This window comes from Cebus imitator, unplaced genomic scaffold (genome assembly GCF_001604975.1).
Source record: "Cebus imitator isolate Cc_AM_T3 unplaced genomic scaffold, Cebus_imitator-1.0 Scaffold509, whole genome shotgun sequence".
Classification (NCBI taxonomy): domain Eukaryota; kingdom Metazoa; phylum Chordata; class Mammalia; order Primates; family Cebidae; genus Cebus; species Cebus imitator.
This window is the reverse complement of record NW_016107824.1, coordinates 643,460-662,158: the sequence shown is the minus strand read 5'-3', so window position 1 is coordinate 662,158 and position 18,699 is coordinate 643,460. Positions and strand designations below refer to the sequence as shown.

At 47.8% G+C, this 18,699-nt stretch overlaps 1 protein-coding gene and 1 pseudogene across 8 annotated transcripts in view; one reads left to right on the top strand and one right to left on the bottom strand.

Moving 5' to 3' along the window:
• The window catches only part of ANKRD11 (ankyrin repeat domain 11), a 228,687-nt gene that overhangs the window by 151,469 nt on the left and 58,519 nt on the right, over positions 1 to 18,699 (top strand). The gene's annotated exons all lie outside the window — the stretch shown is intronic.
• Positions 3,667 to 4,179, bottom strand: LOC108292826 (annotated as a pseudogene).

The following is an 18,699-nucleotide window of genomic DNA, read 5'->3' as shown; positions in this document are numbered from 1 at the left end:
TTGGTGGTCCTGCCTGGAGGCCTGGCTAGGCATTCACAGCAAGAGGGCGTCTTTGGATGGTTGCAGCTACTGCCTTCTCTTTGTTTGCGATGTGGAAATAATACCATCTGTTAGCTAAGGCTCTTTAGAGGCTCCAAATAAAATAACATATGAAAGTAAAGCACTGTGCAGATGTAATCTGAAATGGATCATTAAGCCCTAGTCATGACTTAGGGGGCTGGGAAACCGTCCTGAGTCAAGGCTGCTCACATGTGCTCAGCATACACTGCTCTGTGTGCTCCTCCCATAGCACACACCCCAGGGATTGCTCCCAGCGTACAGATGAGGAGACAGGCCCAGGAAGTCCTGTGCTTAAAGCCTCAGTCGGGAGCAGGGGTGTGGGGGCCCAGCTTGAGGAGAGGCTGGCTGCCTGCACTGACATTTGCGTCTGTGACGTGCCCCTGGGTTCAGAGCGTCAGAGCTGGCCATGAGTGTGAGTGGGTGGATTCCCCATACCCAAAACAGCACATGATCTGTAGTGTCCAAGGTGCCTTTGTTTCCCCTACTGTTAGTTCATGGGAGCGAAGAGCATAGCCTCACGACCTGCAAAGCATAAACTGTGTCAGACACAGGCAACTCGGGGACAGCTGCTGGTGGGAGGCATGCCATGACGCATGCTGCGCAGTGACTTCTAGTTGGAGGCCCCTCCTTGAAAAACATGAGCTGTGAATCATTTGTGATAAACCTATTAGTCGTTGTCTGTGAAGGTAGTTGTCTGTGGAGGCTATGGATATAACTAAGTTCAGGTTCATTGCCGCTTTGTGTTTTCTGACTGGGGTGAGGTTCTGAACGAGGTTAATTGTCTGGCAAATCCAAGAGGAGGCGCTGTGTTTTGCACGCACCCTCACCATCCCTCCAGCCGATGCCAGGCTCTCTCTCTCATTTGCTCGTGCATGTACACATATCTGTGTACCCTGCCTTTTAAGAGATTACACATAAAAACATAAATCTGAGCTGATTTTTACTTTGAAATAATTCACCACAGATTCAGTTAAAGCAATTAAAGTGTTGGAGCTTATCATTAAATGTTAATTTTTCTCTTTTTGGAAACACAGGTATTGCTTTTACAAAATCTGCTTAGGCCCAGCGCAGTGGCTCACACTTAACAATCCCAGCCTTTTGGGAGGCTGAGGTAGGTGGATCACTCTTGAGGTTTGGAGTTTGAGACCAGCCTGACCAGCATGGTGAAAGTAATGCCGTTTCTACTAAAAATACAAAAAATTAGCCGGGCGTGGTGGTGCACACCTGTAATCCCAGCTACTCAGGAGGTTGAGGCTACAGTGAGCCCTGATCATGGCACTGCACTCCAGCCTGGGTGACAGTAGAGAGACTCTGTCCCAAAACAAATAACAACAACAACAACAAAAACTCAAAAATCCTTAGATTTGCAAACAGACATGAGTACATAATTTTTATCGGTTTGTGCATCCCGAATTCGGGATTATGAAGCATGTAAATGATGCCTGCTTTGGGCTCTGAGGTACCAGCCTTCTTCTCATTCTCCTCTTTCCCTTTTCCCCATTTATTTGCCTGGTGGGCATAAATTATCACAAAAAGGCACTCTGAGAGAACGAAAGTTGGGTTCTTCTGTAATAACGTTTTTCATGTTTTAACATGCAGTGTGTGCTTCCTTGGAGTATTTAGTTTTAATGAGGGCTATAATGAGAAGTATTTCTGTAGGACCCATAAATAGACTTTTACACCATGAAATATCAAGTTTGTTTTTTCTCTGAAGAATGTCAGCTCATACTTGGGGATTTATTCGCGCAGTTTTCGATATAATGCTTCAAAAAGACGCTAGAAGGGGAAACAAGGAAAAGGCATATCCTGCTCAGGCGCGTGGCATGCTGGGAGAGCTGCGCAGGCAGGGAGTTGATGCTGGCTTCTCCCTGCCCGTCCCTCCCCACCCTTTGCCTTGTTCGTGTTGGGCCATCTCTTTGCAAACCTGGTCCAGAGTGTTGCTGGTTTATCCTGGACTAAATGTTGTCTTCCCAGGGCCTCAGCGTGCCTGGGAAATTCCATGTTTTCCGACTCTCAGGTGAAATGGACTGTTTTCTTCAAAGATAGAAAATAGTTCAGAGGTCTGAACCTGGGCTGGTTGCTCAGCTTTACGAGAAACTCTTGATGTTCCACCTGGAACGTTTGCCCAAGCAGTCAACCTGATTCTCTCTCCTGGTAGAGACCTACCTGTCAGTACCTGTATTGTGCTTTGAGGCCCAGATGCCAAGATCTGGAGTGGCCTGAGAGAAGGGACTAAGTGCCCATGGTGGTGTGAGGCGGAGGGTGGGAAGCAGAGCCGTGGCCAGTGGAGGTGCAGCGCTCTCGCAGGTGAGCCGTGGCCAGTGGAGGTGCAGCACTCCCATGGGTGAGCCGTGGCCAGTGGAGGTGCAGCGCTCCCGCGGGTGAGCCGTGGCCGCTGTGGCCGGTGGAGGTGCAGCACTCTTGCAGGTGAGCCGTGGCTGCTGTGGGCTGGTCCATCCATGCCGGACTCTGCCATCTCTTGGCCACTTTTTGTTTGTGCTCATGTTTGTGCAGAGTGTTAATCCAAGGACCTCATTTTGCTTTTGTAGGTCTATGATAAGACGGATGAATTAGGCATACGTGGCATTGCTCCCATTGTTAACAGTAGGATTTAGGGGTTGGGTGGGGTGGGAGAGGAGGCAGTGGGTGGTCCTTACTTTAAATCTGGAATATTTTTTATGCCATTATCCTCTATTTACAGCTTTCAGAAATCAGCTGGTGTCACTGCACATATGTTTAGAGCCGTTGCTAAGGTGACAAGCCCAGCAACCCACACAGGCCTTCTGGAAGGCAGGGAAGCTGCGTGGTGGGGCCTGTTCACATTGGGGCCTCATCTCTCCAACCTGTGGGCATCTGCAGAGTGCCCTGTTCCAACTTAAATTGTCTGCTTCCTTTTGGTTTGATTGCCTGATTAATGAATAATTTAAAAAGAAAAAACGCTGTGGTGTATTTAACACAGAGAGAAACAGACCCATGGCATTGTTTCCAAACTGTGCCTCCTTTCCATGATTGCAGCAGAGCTCCAGTGTTCTCAGCTGGTCTCACCTTTCTCATTCACCTTAGAAACAAAGCTGTGGGCTTCAGGCTTTTCTCCATGGAAACCTTGATTTCTTTTCAATATTGCATATAAATAGTCCACATAACTTGAGTTATGGCATATTAATGTTTTCCTGGGTATATGTTAAAGGATTCTGAGGGCATTTATATTTAAAAATGTTCTTTTTGGGTGTGTTGGTGAGTCTTTGGTCTGCTTTGGAAGGTAGGAGTGTCAGTCCAGGGCTCTGTCAGCTGATGCTCACTCCCACATCGCTGCCCATGTTTGGAAATTGAGAAGGTGCCTTACTAAACGTTTTTGGGGTCTGGACTCTCTGAGAATTGAGTAAAAGCTATGGATCCTCTCCTCAGTACAGTGCACATGCTTGTCCCTCTTCTTTGTGATTTCTGGGGTTTCGGAACTCTCTGGGCCGTTGTGACTCTTCTGAGCTCTTGTTTTGCCAACGGACTGCCTCCTGTTAGCACTTGAGTTTATAGTTTTTATTTAAATGAACTTTGTTAATTACATTGTCTTCCTCTTTTTTTTTTTTTTTTTTTTTTTTTTTTTTTTTTGGGGGGGCCAGGAAATATTTTGTTGACAACCAGGGACACAGCCGTAAGAGAGGGAAGCACACAGGACTGCAAACTAACACCCAGTAGCCAGCAAGGGCCCTCTGGGCCAGGAATACTGCATCCTGGGGTCCTCATAGTCTCCCACCAGTAGACATACATTACTGGGCATCCAGGGGTGGGGGCAGTGGCTCTGGTGTCCCAGAGAGTGAGAGGATATATGATGCCTCTTTATGAGCTACAGGGTAAGGAGGTAAAATGGAGGGTCCATCACTGCCTTCTCCTCTCGGAGCCAACACGAGGTGGAGGACTAAACCACCTAAAATCCTGTAATTAGCTGCTGTCTTCTCATCATTCATCTGTTTGCCACTGTAGATGAGCCTCTGCTGTTGTGGGGGGATTCCCTCTTTCTCCTCCACATGCTCCTTGATTTGCTCCACCTTATCTGTAGCTTCAATATCAATCTTAATTTCCGGTCAGCGTCTTCACTTTATTTAGCATCTTCTTTCCAGTTTGGGACTGCACATGGATAAATTGCTGCTCCTACCACCCCGGTCGCTGCTGCCGTTCTCTAGCACTCTGCCTGCGAGTATATTGTCTTTTTGTAGAGTGTAATCTTGTTACAAAAAAAAGGATTATGTGCAGAGTACTGTTTCCCCTTTTCCAGCCAAGATCTCTTGATAAAAGTTTTACAACAGGACTGGGCACCTGTAATCCCAGCGCTTTGGGAGGCGGAGACGGGTGGACTGCCTGAAGTCAGGAGTTCAAGACAAGCCCGGCCAACATGGTGAAAACGCGTCTCTACTAAAAATATGAAAGTTAGCTGGGTATGGTGGCAGCACCTGTAATCTCAGCAACTTGGGAGGCTGAGGCAGGAGAATCCCTTGAACCTGGGAGGCGGAAGTTGCAGTGAGCCAAGATGGCGCTACTGCGTTCCAGCCTGGGTGACAGAGGGAGACTTCATCCCCCTGCCCCCCAAAAAAATCCTTTTTTTTTTTTCCTTAATAACAGAAGACATCCTCCCTAATCAGAAGTGAAAGACGACATGTTTGCGAATGACTGTACAGTGTGACACTTCATCGGGTTTTTACAAAGCATTTTACAGTTTCTTGGAATTCCATTTCTAGTTGTAATTTTTAGATTTGTAAAGAAACAAATACTCATTTTAGTGTTGTTTGTATTCACAAAAAGTTGGAAAAAAACAAATGTCAGTCAACAGGAGGATGGATTTTTTTCAGACAATGAAGAGCACACTGCAGTTGTCACAAGAACAGTAGAACTGCCTGTATCCACACAGATAAATCCCAAAGCACAGCATGGAGGGAAAAGGTATGGCAGGAACCGTCCCGTACATTACCTGCAAAGACATGAGCAGTCCTTGGTGTAGGCTTATGTGTAGCATGAATGTCAAAGCACCGATAGGAATGATTAGCGTCAAAATCAGGCTTACACTGAGAAGGAACTAGAGCAGGGTGGGGCTTATATGAGGGGCTTCAACCATTATGTCAGCTTTCAATTTGAAAATTCTAAGGCAAATATGGCAAAATGAGCAGATGGTGGATATGTTTGTATTCTTCTTCATACTTTACATCAAAAATTTTAAAGAAAACATTAGCTATTGTTAATTTGTTGTAAAATGTTATGGTTAGAAAATATTTTCTATGTAGAAATCATAAAATATAATACCCCGTTATAAATAAATGCTGAAATGGTTTGAAAAAGAGCCACCTTTACACCTGACACTTCACAGACGCTGGGTGCACTCAGGGTCAGATGGGCTTTTCCGACCGTGGAGCTTTCACATTCAGCCTGTGTGGTGTGTGGTGCTGCCAGCTGGCGTCCCCAGCTCTCAGTGCTCTGTGTTTTGATTTGTTAGTGTAGGCCTTGAAGCAGACCTGGGCCTGTCTTACTGCTTTGGTTGTGTCAAGGAGGAATTCACACCTCTCTAGGTCCTTTTCTTGCTTAACGCACGATTTTGACGTAATAGCAAAAATTCCTCTTCATTGTGATGATGGACTGAAAAGTGGACCTTCTGGCAGGCATCGGTGGAATATGGGTTCTGGTCCTCGTGTTCTTGAGAACCTGTAATTACAGGGATCCGGGGGGTGCACAGTTCACCCATAAGCAGTTACCCAGGACATCTTTCCCCTGGTTTAGAGGGTCCTGGATGTGCACCGCTCACCCACCAGCAATGACCCAGGACGACTCTCCCCTGGTTTAGAGGATCGGGGCAGGGGGTCACTGCTCACCCATCAGCAGTTACCCAGGGTATCTCTCCCCGGATTTAGAGATTCAGGTCAGGAGCATATGGACACATCATTCCTTCCTGAGTCCTAAGTCCAGTGAAGGCCATGGGTTGCAACTTTGACGGGAAAGGAGGTTCCCACGTGCTTTCATTATGGGTTTACATCTGAGTGATTTACTTGTTACTAATTAGGCTTCTTGTCCTCCAGACCTGTCAGTTGAGAGAAGGAAATTATTGTTTGGCCTGGCTGATTCTCTAAATGCTGAAAAGAGCAGAGATTTTTTTTTTTTAAACCTGTTTCTGCAAAAACTCTTTTTTTTAAACAGAGTATGTGTTAACTACAGGATTTGTACTACTGACAGGCCCTTTTCAAATCACTGTTTTAATTTTGCAGGTAGTCATTATTTGTTAACACCCCTGTAAACAGGTGGCTGTCCTGGCTTGGTAGGGGAGGGACTAACAGAGACCCACACCCTGGAGGACACAGTGTGGCACTCACGGCAGCACGCGGGCAGAGTGGACGTGCTGTGCTGCAGAGGTACCCACCCCCTGGCACAGTAAGGGTGGGTCTGGGGGCGTCACACCCACTGTTGCCCCTGGAGCTCCTGAGTGGCAGAGCGACACAGTGGCCCTGGTGTATAGGGAGTCAGCATGATAGTGGCACCAAGTGACATGGGAGGTGGGTCACAGTGTTGCTTGTCACTTATGGGACAGTGAGATTGGAAGCTGGACCCTCATTCTCAGCCAGTGCTTGCAGCCCAGGAGCTGTAGTCCCAACAGAGGGGGATTCTACACGCAGTAGAGTGAACAGAGGGAGAGGAACAGGCATTGCATGGCTCAGCTGCCTCCTGCCCTGCCCATGTGACCTGGGCAGGCTTGTTTTCCACTGAGGCAAGAGCTACACGTTGCCCGCATGGTTAGAATTGCTTAGACCATGTTCGTGTATTGTGCAGTAGAGTTAACAATGTGAAAACTGTGAGTGAATGTCTGATGACACGTACAGTGAGACCCAGCGCTCAGCTCTGCTTGGTCATGTGGTGCTGAGGACTCCAAGTCACCTGAAGTGCTCTCCTTTCTGACATTTCCTCTGGAGCTTTTGGCGTGGGGCTTCATGCATTAATCTGTGGCTTTGGCATTTTAATGTGCAGGGTTATTTTTTTTTTTTCCTTCTCAACCATTAAGCAGAAGGATAATTTGTAGGGGCTTTTTTGGTTTTGTTTTTGTTTTTTGAGATAGCATCTCTGTTGCTCAGGCTGGAGTACAGGCGGTGTGAGCCCAGCTCACTGCAGCCTCTGCCTACCAGGTTCAGGCAATCCTCCAACCTCAGCCTTCCAAGTAGCTGGGACTACAGGTGTGCCACATCTGGCTACTTTTTTTCTTTATTTTTTTTGGAGAGACAGGGTTTCACCATGTTGCCCAGGCTAATCCCCAACTCCTGAACTCAAGCGATCTGCCTGCCTCAGCCTCCCAAAGTGCTGGGATGACAGGTGTGAGCCACCGTGCCCGGATTGCAGTTGTTTTCTTATGGAAAGACATTTCTTCATGTTTAAAATGTGACTCTTGTATCGAAACCCTTTTATCGTCTCTCATATAGTCAGAACATTAGAAACAGAGAGTGGGGCCTGCTTTTAGGACAGGCTGGGTCCTAGTGCCTGCGTTTCCGGTCATGGCCACCTGGTCAGAGTGGCGCCCACAGGTGGCTAAACTTCCTTACAAAGCATCACTTTAACCTCGTGTCTCATTAAAGTGCTGGGTTCCCACCAGTACAGAAGAAACGGTATTGTGATTTTAACTTTAGAGGAAATGGTGAGAAATCTGGGCAGTGTCTTGCTGTAGGACTCCTCCTGCACCCCTCTGCCTCCTCCTCCAGTGTTTACCTGGCCCTAGCACCATGGGGCCATCGTGAATGCAGAAGCCGGCAGCAGACACACTCCTTCCTGGGTCTTTGAATCCAGCGTGCTGTCTGTGGACACTGCCCCCCAAGGTTGGACAGCGATCTTGGGGTGCAGGCAGTCACGTGCCCTGGTGCATGTGTGTTCTGTGGGCATGCCCCGCCAGGTCTGATGAGATCTTGGGGTGCAGGCAGTCACGTGCCCTGGTGCACATGCGTTCTGTGGGCATGCCCCACCAGGTCTGATGAGATCTTGGGGTGCAGGCAGTCACGTGCCCTGGTGCGTGTGCGTTCTGTGGGCATGCCCCGCCAGGTCTGATGAGATCTTAGGGTGCAGGCAGTCACGTGCCCTGGTGCATGTGCGTTCTGTGGGCATGCCCCGCCAGGCCTGATGAGATCTTGGGGTGCAGGCAGTCACGTGCCCTGGTGCGTGTGCGTTCTGTGGGCATGCCCCACCAGGTCTGATGAGATCTTGGGAGTGCAGGCAGTCACGTGCCCTGGTGCGTGTGCGTTCTGTGACTGATCTCCTGCACCTGCTTCCAGCCAGGCACCAGTTCTGGCGCTGTCGATGTGGCTCTTGCCTCAGCCCCTCAAGTCTTGAGTAGCCCATGAAGACAGTGGCTCTGAGCTCCACAGGTGTCCTGGACAAGTGTCCAGAGGCCTGGGTTCTGTGGATTACATGGCAGAAAACTATGACTGAAAACTGGATCAGCAGATTAACAGTTAAAGCTTTTGCAAACCACCTGCCAGGAATAGTATCTAAGGTTTCCTGTGATGTTGGCCCTCGCTTCTTAATTTAGAAATGCTAATAAAAGACCCATCTGAGAGAGTCACAGGGCATCTCGAAGTATGGTGCATGGTCATGTCTGTGGTGCATGCCTCAGCACAGACAGGGGTCTGGCCAGCAAGCCACCAGCTTTTGGGGATCCTGCCCCACTGTTTCTCCTAGCCCTTTAGAAGCACAGGCTGTAGGGGAAACTCACAGGTACTCTTTGGGTCAAACCATAACACAAGCTTGTAAGAACTGACACTGTCCCCTCTCACAGTCAGTGATGCCTTAGTCCTTGCTGTTTGCAGGCCCCTGGGCACCCATGTGCTCTGTCCTCAGCTGAGGTGCAGACACAGACTTCTTACCTCGACTTGTGTGTGTGACAGGCTTTGCAAACTAAAGGTTCCCTGCCAATGCGACATCACTCGCTGCTCTGTTACAGCGGTCCTGAGGCAGCACGCACAGGCTTTCATCAGAGCAGTATGGCCTTCATAAGGAGAGCATCTGTGTCTTGCCTACTGTGTGCTAGATGGGAACCCACTTACCCGAGACTCAGGATGGCAGAGACCCCTGAATGCAGAGGCCTCGAGGTGCTCCCATGCTTCTCTGGGATCTGTAGGACTCACAGATGCCCTAGTGTGGATTTGGTCCTGTGCTGGAAGGAACTGGAGCCTGCTCTGTGTGGCCCAATTGCAACCCCTGCTTTGGGGTGTACTGGTCTCTTCCGGGAATGGGGGTAGTGTGAGGCTGTCACACAGGCCCGGCCCCGCATCTGAGCCTCCATGGAATGCCAGGACCATGGGGAAGGCATGCACTGAGCTCACTGCTGTGCTCTTCACAGTGCCTCCACAGGCCGCACACAGGGCATCGGGTGTGTCTTGGTTAGTTATTTGGGGAAGTGGTCAGCAATCAGTCTTAGTCTTTTCTTTATTGTTCTTTGAGGTATAACATCTGTGCAGCAAATGGCACAAATCTTAGGTGCACATGATAGAGTTCATGTCACATGTACCTGTGCGACCACCCAGTGAAGGTACAGGATTCCTCCTGGACCTTTCCTCTACCCTGATTCTTGAGTTTCTGCCTGGCCCCTAATTGCACAAGGCCCTCATGCATGCAGAAGCCACAGCAAACACACTTGTGTTTGGCTCTTGGCATCCAGCGTGCTGTCTGTGGACACCTGCATGCCCCGACATTGTGGTTTCCCTGCACTCATTTGCTCTTCTGCTGGTGGACACTTCAGCCTTTTGCAGTTGGAGGGTGTTTTGCACAGTTGAGTGTGGTGTGACGTGGTAGGCGGCCTGTGCTGCCCTCACCGGGGTGTGCCTGGGATGCTCCTGAGCTGTGGCCTCTCATGGAGCATGGCTGAGCCTGTGCTGGGCTCTGCTAGCTGTGGGTCAGGGTCTGGCTACTTCTCATGGGCCCCACAGCCTGCCGCCTGTTGGCTGCCCACATCGGTAGTGCATTTTCCCATCCCTTTGCCACCCTGGGGTTGGAAATGGCGGGACCCCGCTTTCTGAGAGGAAGGAAAGCGGTGGAGGAAGAGAGGGCTCCTCAGAGAAGGGCAGGCTTGGAGGAATGAGAAGAGGTGGACTCAACTCAGAACCTGAGAGCAGGTTCTTTGCATTCAGTCTTGGAGTACCCTCAGATGTCACCAACTTCAGAAACTTAGCCATATTGGCAATACACTCCCAGTCAACAGGGATTGTGAAGGTCATTGATGAGTGCCAAGCTGGGCATCGACATTGTCCTGAGCTTGCAGCTTGCAGCTTGGGAACAGTGTTTTCTCATTTTTTTTTTTTTTAATTCTTAATTATTTTATTTAAAGACAACATCTCACTCTATTGCCCCGGCTGCAAACCTGGCTAATTTGTTTTGTAGAGTCAGGGTTTCATCATGTTACCCAGGCTGGTCTTGAACTCCTGGGCTCAAGCAGTCCACCCATTTCAGCCTCCCAAACCGCTTGGATTATAGGCGCGAGCCACTACACCTGGCCTTATTTCTGTATTTTGTAGATTCAGAAACCAACATATATCTGACCGCAAATTGAGGGCTCGCAACCAGTTAGGGCAGCGTTTGAATTGTCCCCACTACTTCCAGTTGTGAGAAAAGTAGTTTACCTCTCTGTTCATAACATAACACCCCACGTACTGGGAACATGCTCACAAAATAATACTCTCTGTTTCCACGATGGTGTGTTCAGTGCCCCCGGATATTTTCTGTTCTGTATTATTTCACTGTCACAAAAAGGCTTTATTCATAATTGCCAAAACGTGAAAGCAGCCGAGATGTCCTGCAGGGGTGAATGGATCAGTAACCCAAGGTCTATCCAGACAACGGAGTATTATGATGCTACAAAAACAAGTGAGTTGCCAGGCCCTGGAACGACATGGAGGGACGGTAAATGCACGCTGGGCCGGCAGCTGCACGCTGCTGAGTGAAAGCAGCATAGCTACAAAGACGACGCTCTGTAGGGTTCCTACTCTGTGACATCCAGGAAGGGGCAAAACTGTGGAGATGCACAAAGATCAGCAATGCCGGGGGCTGCGGAGAGGGAGGGAGGGAGGGAGGGATGTGTAGCAGGAGCACGGGGGCCCTGGGGCAGTGAATGCCCTACTCTGCATGATACCATAGCCGTGGGTCCACGTCAGGATATGTGCGTCCAAACCATACGCTGCACAGCAGCAGCTGGACCCTGAGGTCGTGTGGCCTGTGGGTGATGACGCTGTGTCCAGGGGGTCACGACTGCAACAAACAGCCACTCTCTTTGGGTTTCTGAGGCCAGGGGTGCAGGGGAACCCTCTGTACTTCATGCTCAGTTTTGCTGTAAACCTAAAGCTGCTTTAAAAAATATATATTTTTTAATTTTAAATGGCTCTTTAACATGCTAAAATGACTCTGGAATTGACCTTAGTCATGACCCAAAAGTTGTGATGCAGTACTGTGTCTTTGTAGTAGAGTTCCCAGAGCATTGTTGAGCTTGGACACTGAGTCCAGTGATATTGAGTCAGGTAGGCATTTGTGCGTGCTCCACAGGGGACCCTTGTTCCCTGGGGCTTCCCTGTTACTCTGGGGGACCACGTGTCAGATCCCCCAGGTGTGCTGGATGGGAAAGCCACTGAAAACCGTGGGGCAGCACCTCTGTTCTGTTGCAGCTCTTGTTTCTAGAGTTTGTAATTACGTTCTGTACTGTGGACCCTTGCATTAAAAAACAAAGCAGCCCTAAGGAGTCACACAAAATATGAGTATAAAGGAAAGAAATGGAAGTTTCTAAGTGAATTGCTTTCTTTCTCACTTGCACCTGGACAGCCTCCTAAGTGGTGTGGAGAGTGAAACTATGGAGATCAGGGCAGTGAGGTGCTTTCCTCTCTAGCAGCTCCCTGCGTCGGAGAGGGCATTGCAGACCAGGCCCAGGGAACCCTGCCTGCCTCTCAGCACCTCTCTCCTTGTGTTTGTCCTCTGCTTTTTTCTAAAGCCGTTGACAGGGTGATAACGTGGATTTAGGTAGTGCTTTACTGTTTACAAAGTACATTTTCATCGAATCCCCACAAGATCCTTTAAGAGAATGTGTTCTTGTCCTCATTTTATAGAAGTTGGTGAGAATCAGTGAGTGGATGAGGTGAGAGTTTTCATGCATTTGTCTTGGGCTGCAAGTGCCATTTCTCTCCAGTGCTGCTCCTACATCCCCATCTGCAGGTGTAGGTGGTGGCAGCCTGGGGGGACACATGGAACTCAGGCATCTCTGCCCTCGGGGGCTTGGGGTTTCCTTCTGAAACACCAAAGATGCTTCAGCCATCCCAGGACTTCACAGAATTGAAGAGTGTTCACGGTGTTCTGTATGAGTTGGGATTTTAGTTTTTTGTTTGTTTCAATGTTTGTAGGCTGCTTGTGAAATGCTCCTTTTTTATGAGCATTCTTTAATACATAAAGGAGTCATTTCTCTGACACATTCTGAAGTTTTCTGGCATTTTGTCTTTTGAGTTTTAAAATTTTTATTATCATTTTTTATAGAGATGGGGTCTTGCTTATTGCCCAGTCTGGTCTCAAAACTCCTGGGCTCGAGTGATCCTCCCACCTCAGCCTCCTGGTTCTGGGATTACAGGCATGAGCCACTGCACCCTACTAAGTTTTATAATTTTTATTCAAAGTGCTGTATGCCCTTCTTAACAGAGAGTGTGGTGAATACAGTGATGAGGACAGTTCCCAGCCTCTGGGTTCCACTTGCCAGAGGCATCCCATCCCGTTACCCAGAACCAAACCCCGAGACTGGAGCATTGCATCCGCAGAAAACAATCGAAACCATCACCGTATATTAGACTAAATAAAAATTAAAAGAGCTCACAGGCGAGGTGTGGCTGCTCACGCCAGTAGCCCCAGTATTTTGGGAAGCTGAGGCAGGAAGATCCCTTGAGCCCAGGACTTTGATTGTTTTGTTACGCTCCAGCCTGGGCGACAGAGGAGATCCTGTGTCTCGCTATATATCTATAAATATCTCTGTTTCGGTGGTGAATCCTCGGGTGCCTGAACTTCCTCAGTGTTACCACACACCTGGTGCTATCACAACGCTCTGTCCTAAGTGGACCATTTTAAACAGTTCTGAGTTTGAACTGGTTTCCATACAAGGTCTATACACTAAGATTCTTTTATGTCTTTAATCCATGTCTTTTAAGTTTTTAATCCATAAACTCTCCCTATGTTGTTTTCTCTTGGATTGTTTTCCTCCATTTGTCAGAGATCTGGGCCTTTTTTCCCGTAGAATTGTTCTGTCTGTTGGGTATATGATGTGAACTGTGTACCTACTTTTAAATTTTCTATTAGCTTCATTGTAGAGTAAAAAGAAACACATGAAGTTAATATTAAGAATGCATTTTATCAGGCCAGGTATGGTGGTCCATGCCTGTAATCCTAGCGCTTAGGGACGCCAAGGCAGGCGGGTCACCTGAGGTCAAGTGTTTGAGACTAGCCTGTCCAATGTGGTGAAACCCCATCTCTACTAAAATTAAAAAAATTAGCCGGGCTTGGTGGCATATGCCTGTAGTCCCAGCTACTCAGGAGACTGAGGCAAGTGAATTGCTTCAACCTGGGAGGCAGAGGTTGCAGTGAGCCTAGATAGTGCCACTGCACTCCAGTCTCAGGGGCAGAGTGAGGCTCCGTCTCAAAAAAAAAAGTATTTCATCAAACCTAGCATATACCAAAATACTGTCATTTTAACATGTAATCAATATGAAAAGTATTCGTGGAATTGTTTTGGTATTAAGTCTTTGAAATCAGAGTGTATTAAACGTCCAGTGCTTAGTGGTTCCACGTAGCTTAAAGCTGTGGTCATTGCCTGCCTAGCTCTGAGAGTCTCCTCCAGTCTGGACGGAACGTTCCGTGGTGGCATCACGCATCTCTCTTGTCCCTGAGGGACCTGTGCATTGGCATTTGGATCTAGAGGCATGGTGAGATTCAGGTTCACTTGTATTGGTGTTTTTTTTTTGTTCTTTTTTTGGCAAGACTGCTTCATAGGGTTCATCATTTTGCAGTAGGGCACACACAGCATCTGGCTGCGTCCCTTTTTGTCAGGGAACCCTGCATGGATGCTGATTGCTTGGCTCCACTGATTAATTAGGCTTGCGTGTGGTGATGCTGTGACTCTGCCATTCTCTTGTTGCTGGAATATTTGTGTGTAGAAATCATTCCCTCCCATTCTTTGTCAGGTTGAGGCACAGCTTATGTGTAAGAATAATAAATGTTTGATTGCCCTTAACAATTTTCAAAACAGTGACTTTTTTTTTTTCAGGCAGCATCTCGTTCTGTTGCCCAGGCTGGAGTGCAGTGGCACACTCCACCTCTACCTCCCAGGCTCAACCAATTCTCCTGCCTCAGCCTCCTGAGCAGCTGGGACTACAGGAGCACGCTACCACACCCGGCTGATTTTTGTATTTTTAGTAGAGACAGGGTTTCACCGTGTTGGCCAGGCTGGTCTCAAACTCCTGACCTTAAGTGATACACCCAACTCAGCCTCCCAAAGTGCTGGGATTACAGGTGCAAGCCACCGTGCACGGCCATCATTGCAAACTGTATACTGAACAATCTCAGAATAATTCTAACATAACCACCAACAATATTATTATTGAAAATAGGAAGATTTGGCCAGGCACAGTGGCTCACACCTGTAATCCTAACACTTTGGGAGGCCAAGGTGGGCAGATCATGGGGTCAGGAGTTGAGGACCAGCCTGGCCAACAGGGTGAAATCCTGTCTCTACTAAAATACAAAAGTTAGCTGCGCGTGGTGATGTGCGTGGCTGTAATCCCAGCTACTTGGGAGGCTGAGGCAGGAGAATCGCTTGAACCCAGGAGGCGGAGGTTGCAGTGAGCCAAAATCACACCCTTGTACTCCAGCCTGAGCAACAGAGTGAGACTCAGTCTCCAAAAAATAAAAATAAAAGAAGGTTTTTTGCTTATGATATTTTTTAAATTTTTAATTTTTGTCCTCAGGGCATTTAGCACTAACTAGAACTGTACAGTGAGATTGTTAGGTTTTCATCAAAAGCCACTTGTGTAAAAGTTTAAAGAATGTCCACAGAATCTTCGGTCTGCCGTCCTTCAGAAGGTAGAGCGTCATTCTCTGCTGAGTGTGGGCTGCACATTGTAACTCACTGAGGAGGAACCGGATGAGGTGGAAGTGAAGCCATGGGACTTCTGATACAAGAGGTGCCCTGACTTCCTCCTTGCCACCCATCAGTCACTGTCCTGGGGAAGCCAGCTGCTATGTCACGAGGACCCTCACGCAGCCCCATGGACGTGTCCACACATCTACAGCCTGTCTGTGCACGAAGGAACTCAGGCTTTCTGCCAGAACCAGCAACAGGCTCCCCCTCCCCCCGTCCTGCCCCCAACCACGGGAGCAGCCCCCTGGGGAGCAGCCCCTCCCACCATACTGGCCCCACTAGCACCTGACTCATATCCTGAGCCAGGTCCCCAGAGCCCTCCCACCCAGAAGCTGCATGGTGTCAGGAATGTTTTTATGGTGTGGTGTTGGCTCCTGGTCACTGTTGACAGATGCTCTCTCTTCTGCCCCTTGCCCAACACACAGCTAAGTGTATTGCTTCCTCTTCCCTTTTGGAGGTTTAGAGATTGCTTTTTGTATCTTTATGCTTAATGTTTTAAACCCTTTAAATGTTAATATTTAATGTCAGATATATTTAAATTATTTTAAACATTATTAAAATGTTTATAATGTGAAGATTTAAGTTTTTACATTCTGTTTTTGAGACAAGGTCTCACTCTGTCTGTTGCCCAGGCTAGAATGCAGTGGTGCGATCTCGGCTCAAAACTCCTGACCTCAAGTGATCCCCACTCCTCGCTCTCCCAAAGTGCTGGGATTCACCATGCCCAGTCTCATTTTATATTTAATGGTTTAAATGATGTAAAATGCATGATTCCAAAGCCAAATACACAAAACAAAGTTTATGAAAGGAAGCTTAACTTCTACCTTATTTTTTTTTAACTGTATTTCTTCTTCCTTTCTGTGAGAATTAATTTTTTTTTTTTTTTGGTACTAGGAAATTTTTTAACAGCTTTATTGGATTATGAATGACATAAAATTCACCCATTTTAAATGTGCAGTTCAGTGGGTTTTGGGAAATGCATACCGTTGGGAAAACACCATCACGTAGACATATAGAATATTTTCATCACCCATGGAAGTTTCCATGTACCCCTTGTTTGTGTTTTTTTACCCCTTTGAAATCATTGTAGACTCAAAGGAAGTTGAAAAAATTATAGAGCCTCATGTTCCCTTCCCCAGCGTCCCCTGGTGGTCGGGAATGTTACGTTGGAAGACATGTTGACTGGACCCCAGACTCTGTTCAGATCCCACCAGCTGTATCCTGGATACCTGGTCCTAGAGCCTCCTCACGGGGTCCCACCTGTTTGTCCTGGAGGAAGCCAGCTGCCAGGAGTCTCACAGGGAGTGACCTGCGAGATGGGCTTTTTGCACTCACTCAGCAGTGTCCTGTCCTCTGCAGATTCGCCAGCGCTCTTGGGTGTATCCATAGCCATTCCTTTCATTGCTGAGGGGCTGCCATGGTGTGAAGGAAACCCAGTTCGAAGGACATTACTGGGACAGCTGTTGAAGGGTTTTCCCTGTTGTCTGTTACTAGTAGGTCTTTGTGTGCGTATGAGGCTCCATTTCTCAGATAAATGCCCTGGAGTGCAGTCGTCTTGTTAGGTGTCAGGTGTACACTTGGGTTTGTGAGGCACTGCCTCGCTGTCCTCCAGAGCAGCAGCACCACTCCCCCTCCCTGCAGCAAGTGAGGGAGTTCAGCTATGCTCCTTCCTCTCCAGCATTCATTCCTACCTTGTATTTCAGCTGTTCCCATAGCTGTGTAGTAATGTCTCACTGTGGTTTTAAGTTTCATTTCCCTAATGGCTTAGGATGTTGAGTGTCTTTTCATGTGCTTGTTCACCGTGCATACCTCTTCGGAAATGACTATATCTTTTCTCTTATTTTCGAATTAATGTTGGTTTGTTGTTTGATACTTCTTTCTTCTGCATATAAGTGTACCATCTGACTTGTGATTTGCAGGTATTTTTCCGTGTCTGAAGTTTGTCTTTGCACTCTTTAAACTAGATCTTTCATAGAGCAAAAGATTTAATTTTGTCAAGGTGGTTTATCGATTTTTTTCTTCTTTGGATTGTGCTTTGGTGCCTTGTCTGACTTTGGCCCTAGGTCCTAAAGATTTTCTCCTGTGTTTTTCCTAAAATTTGTATAGGTTTTTATAGTTTTGTTCCATTTGAACCTAAGCATTTTATTTTTATTTGGAGCAACTATAAATGGTACTGTGTCTTTATTTCTTGTTTTCATATGATAATTGCTAGGGTGTAGAATTAGGATGGGTTTGGATTCTGTGGCCTTGCTGAACTCTATTAAATCAAGTTTCTCGGGATTTTCGACAGCTTCCTTGTGATTTTCGACATGTGCACGTATGCCATCTTTCTTCCATTTCTTCCTTTCTGCCTTATATGCCATTCCATCTACTTCCCAGTCCGCACCGTGCCGGCCAGATTTCTGTTGAGTGTTGAGTGGCAGCCCTCAGCACGTCACTCTTGGTCATGCTAGCCCCGAGCTCTTGGTAGATGGCCTTTACTGTGTTGAGGATGTTTCTCCACACTCCTGTTTTGCTAGGAATTTTTATCATGAGTTTTGAATTTTATCAGATGATTTTCTGCACCAGTTGTGATTATGTGAATTTTTTTCTTTAGCTGTTGGCCTGGTTGATGACGACTGATTGATTGATTGTTGAGCCAGCCTTACATGTTTTACATATTCTACGCTCCTGTTACCAGAAGCGTAGGTGTACCTACGAATTTCTAAACCTGTACAGATTTTTCTGCTTTCTTCTGCTTCCCCACATGGTCGTGTATCTGTAGATCCTCATTTATCCTGTCAGCTCCATGTGCAGATGTGCCTGGATGCCACCATCAGCCCCTGGCGGGGAGCTTCGTGTGTAGCCCCTTTCTTAGGAGGCGCTGCAGTGCACTGCTCTCGTCCAGGCACACTTTCGTGTCCTGGTTGTGTTGTTTTGGTTTGGGGTTTGGGTTTTTTCACACAGGGTCTTGCTCTGTCACCCAGCCTGGAGTGCAGTGGTGTGATCTCACCTCACTGAAGCCTTGATCTCCTGGGCTCAAGTGGTCTTCCTGCCTCAGGCTCCCGAGTAGCTGGGATTACAGATGCACAAAACCTCAGCTGGCTGATTTTCTGATGTGTTTGTAAAGATGATACCTCCCTACATTGCCTGGGTCTTGAACTCGTGGACCCAAATGAACCCCCTTGCCTTGGCCTCCTGAGTCGCTGGGACCACAGGGGTGAGCCACCATGCCTGGCCCTGTAAGCAATGGGTGGCAGGTTGTGTTGAGTGGTGTGCACCTCGTGCTGCAGGGTGGCTGCACCCCTTCTGCGGGCCATCCTTCTCTGAGTTACCAGCAGCGGTGCATGACACTCATGACCTTTCTAACCTTCCTCTTCCCTGCGTGTTTCTCTCTGCTGGTCACTTCCGTGTGTTTATTTCCACTCTTGCAAGCCTGGGAGGATATCTGCTGACTCACCCTCCATCTGCCGTCTGTGCCTTATGGCTGTGATTATTTT